This window comes from Topomyia yanbarensis, chromosome 1, assembly GCF_030247195.1.
Source record: "Topomyia yanbarensis strain Yona2022 chromosome 1, ASM3024719v1, whole genome shotgun sequence".
NCBI lineage: Eukaryota > Metazoa > Arthropoda > Insecta > Diptera > Culicidae > Topomyia > Topomyia yanbarensis.
Window position 1 is genome coordinate 129809312 of NC_080670.1, and position 4466 is coordinate 129813777.

General features: G+C 37.6%; 1 long non-coding RNA gene across 1 annotated transcript; it reads right to left on the reverse strand.

The window, feature by feature from the left end:
* Window positions 1-325: 325 nt before the first annotated feature.
* LOC131687753 (uncharacterized) lies at window positions 326-2467 on the reverse strand. Its single transcript, XR_009305213.1, has 3 exons — window positions 2192-2467; window positions 2083-2134; window positions 326-907 (listed from the first exon to the last, which is right to left on the reverse strand). It is a non-coding gene; the product is annotated as an uncharacterized LOC131687753 (long non-coding RNA).
* Between the last annotated feature and the right edge of the window lie 1999 nt (window positions 2468-4466).

Here is a 4466-nt window from a genome sequence, read left to right on the forward strand (position 1 = left end):
ACCACTGCCATTAGCCAACCGAACAGTCAAACTAACACACAGCATGGACTTCATAAATCAAGACGAGATCCTAGCCAACACCTCCCAATGTCGAGAAAACAACAAAATAACAATATGTGAGAGCAAGCAACTTGTTGACATCAAAGATGATCCATGTGAAGCTCCACTATTCCGAGGAAGTTATGGACGATGCAATTTTTTGGAAAAACCTCCTTCAACTGAAATAAGGACAATAGCTCCAGGAACGCTACGTCAATAGCACCTGCGGAATTAATATAAAGAAGTTGACAGAAATCCATCTTGTTTTTTTATTCAATTCGTTTATTTGATAAGGCACGTTTGCGTTAGCTTAAAGGTGCCATTTTTTCTTTGTTTTACATTTTGAATTGCTTAAAACTAGGAGGTTACACATTTAATATAATTTTGTTTTTATATAATGAGGAATCCATCTTGTAATATTCCATAACTGCTCATTATACATCAACAATGAGCTCTACGAAAATTTCGAATTTCGGTTTTACCAACCGATTATCCTACCATTCGAATCAACAGAAATCAAACCATTGCAAATCATCACATCAACATTTCTGAATTACACGACCTCAATATCAGAAACAGGCCGGAAAACTTTCGACTTGGAAAAAGTCGAAAAAAAAATCGGGTTTTCAAAAGGGAGAAAATTGTATGCTCTTCATGAACTTTCTCGTGCCCGTAACAAATATAAAGAAAGTTGTTTTCTACGTATCTGAACAAATTTATTACACTAATCCGTCAATATACTTCTTAAACTCATTTACACTGAATGCTCGGATACTTTTTCCAAAGCGACCATTCACATGCGCAACTCCGGCGTTATACACAGTATAAGTTTTTGTAGAACTCAGGATTCTCGGCACTCGGACATCATCTGAAATATACAAAAAACATTGTTACTACTTTTATTAAATTCATTTTCCTTCGCTTTATAAATAAATCAATTGGTGTCGCTTCAATAATGTAACATGTTTGCAATATGTAATGGTTTACTCCTTGTCTAAGATTCTCTACATATGAAGAACGTAGTTTGACATCAACACTTCTAAAACTGATGGAAAAACTGCTGGACCACTATATTCGAACGGAGCACTTATCGAAAGCTCCGCTAAACAAGTACCAGTTTGCATATCAAAAGGGCAAATTACGAACTGAATAAAAATGGGCAAATCTATGGAAACATACCTACCTTAGTGACACTTATTGAGAAAACCCTCGATTTCAAGGAAATAGCAATTTGCGCTTTTCTTGACATCGAGGGTGCTTTTGATAATACGTCCTACATATCGATTCACAAGGCCGTGGCAAAAAGAGGAGTGAAAAATTCTTACAATGCTCAAGAGTCGACAGATCACAGCAACGTTGGGAGACACGAAAGCAACTATAACAGCCAATAGAGGTTGTCCCCAGGGAGGTGTGCTATCACCCCTGCTCTGGTCACTAGTGGTTGACGATCTTCTCAATGATCTGACTGAAATGGGTTTCGAGATTGTTGGATATGCAGATGACATTGTCCTAATTGTGAGGGGAAAACATGAATCTGTACTAAGCGATCGGATTCAACTAGCCCTAAACTTCATCATGACATGGTGTTTCAAAAAGGGACTCAACGTGAACCCTGCAAAAACGGTCATTGTACAGGATTCCAAGAGAAACCGGCAGATCGCAGAATATGACCATCGTCGATTCTAACGAAACTTTACATTTGTGTTCGATTTGTGAATCTCCATGATTTTCTATGGTAATTGCAGTATTCTAATACAAGGGCAATTTTTCAAAATTTCAAAAAAAATTTGTTCGATTGCACTATATACAGTTAGAGTTTTCGATTGAACTGGTGGAATTTTCTGCACTGAAATTGCACTTTTCTTGCAGAAGTGTTGTCAAAACACCGACGAAACGTCAAAACCATAATCGAGACAACAAACAAAATGGAAACGAAAAAAATTGAACATTCTCCCTCCAAGTTTTGTTGAAGACGGACGGCTTTGGAAAGTATTCCCAAGTGTTGAGATTTCGCGGCGTTTAGTTAAAGTTTTATAACCTCACCTTTTGACCGGAGTCGGAAGTGTGACACGATATTTGTGTACAGATGTGTGGACTGTAAAAAAGAAGTGATTAGCGATAAAAAAACAAGATTCCGTTGAGCTTTTTTCACCGTTATTGGGGCAAGAAGTGAAATCCAATCTGCAGCCACGAGGCATCGAAAGATCCTCGTTGGATGAGAGACAGCGACGACGAGCACGGGGGATTTCTAAGCCCCCTGGAAGAAAATGACTCATTAACTGATTACGAATCTGCATCCGACAAACCAATACGACGAAAAATGGAGACCGAAAACGATGACGAAAAAGGCGACATTAAAAAAATGAAAACAGACACCGGATATAACCTAAAAAAGAAGAAAGATAAAATCAAGAATAAAGATGGCGACTCCAATGGCGCTTCCCACGAGGATGGCTGGCAAAGGAACAAATCTTTCAAAACCTTTTGTATTGAACCAAAGGATGAAAAGTTAAACCTTTACACTTTATGGAAATAGCTAAACTACTAAACAACATTAAAGTAAACTAATACACAAAATTGGTAAAGGCAGGCAAGCTTCACATTTCCGACTCGCCCAGCTAGTTCAAATATTCTTGATCACGTTGTTTGTAGACTGGAGGATGCTGCTCGCTTACGAAACGACACGGTTTACACCATAGTTAGTGATCACGTTCAAATTATATCTTCTTATAAACTTGCAGTAAAAAGAGAACCCGTTAATTTGACTAAATCAATAATCAATCATGAAAAACTCAATAACGACTTCCAAAATTTCATAGAAAACATCGAGTTGATTGATGATGTAGATGTATGTCTTACAAATATCATCACAACCTACAATTCTTTACTTGCGGAAAACACTAGAACGGTCTCCAAAACTTTTAAATGTAAAGGCGTTTTTTGCCCCTGGATCAATTTCGATTTGTGGACACTGATTAGAATCAAAAGTAATTATCTGAAACGAGTAAAAAATAACCCCAATGATGAAAACCTCAAAGCTCTTCTGCAACACATAACTAAAAAAGTTAATGTAATGAAAAAGCGGTGCAAAAAGGCCTACTTTGAAAACCTTCTATCCAACACAACTCATTCAAAACTTTGGAAAAATATTAATACCATTTTTGGTCGTTCAAAGTCGGATGTTCCCATCAGCCTAATTTGCAACGATATCAGAGTCACTGAGACTAAAGAAGTATGTAATGTTTTCAACGAGTATTTCTCTAGCATTAGCAAAAATTTGGCTGACAATATTCCCACGAGTCCCAACTCAAATCCTATTACAAATATACAACACGTCCAAGAAACAATCTTCTTGCGTCCTGCAACCATAAACGAAGTGATCCTTTTGATTAAAGACCTCGAAAAAAATAACAGTTGTGGTCCTGATAAGATCCCCGCTAGTGTTCTTAAGAGTAACTGTACCGCTTTTGCAAACATCCTAACCAAAGCTTTTAATTTAATAATTCAAACCGGCAGGTACCCAGACTGTTTAAAATTAGCCCGAGTAATTCCAATTTTCAAAGCTGGTGATCCAAACCAACCTTGCAACTATAGACCAATTTCAACATTGTGCGTTTTCAATAAAATTCTTGAGAAATTGCTCATCACTCGACTACTCGAGTTTTTGAACAAACACAACATAATTTACAACTACCAGTATGGGTTCAGGCAGGGCTGCAGCACTTTAATTGCAATGACCGAACTAATTGACTCCATCATTAGTCAAATTGATAGCAAAAGAATTGTTGGTGCCCTTTTTCTGGACCTAAAAAAAGCATTCGATACTCTGGATCACTCAATCCTGCTTAAGAAGTTAGAATGCTATGGTATCAGGGGATTAGCAAATCATATTATTCGTAGCTATCTGTCGTATAGGCACCAATTCGTATCTATTGGAGACTCGTGTAGCTCTTATAGACCAATAGAAATAGGAGTGCCCAAGGCAGTAATATTGGGCCACTGTTATTTTTATTGTATATCAATGACCTAGGTAGACTCGGGTTAAAAGGGACTCCTCGTCTTTTCGCGGATGACACAGCGTTGTTCTACCCGAACAACAACTGCCTGGATATTGTACGCGACATTGAATCGGATTTAAAAACACTAACGACGTATTTCAACGAAAACCTTCTTTCCTTGAACCTATCAAAAACTAAATATATGCTGTTTCGTTCATCTAGAAGAGCTATAGGCGTGCATCCAGACCCAAGAATGGGACAGTCTGTAATTCAGGAAACTAACTGCTTCAAATATTTAGGACTTCACTTAGACCCCACACTCTCCTGGATTGAGCATATAACATCTATAGAGAGAAAAGTTGCATCGTTATGTGGGGCTATGCGTAAAGTATGCTCTTTTGTTCCCCAGCATGTACTTCTAAAATTTTA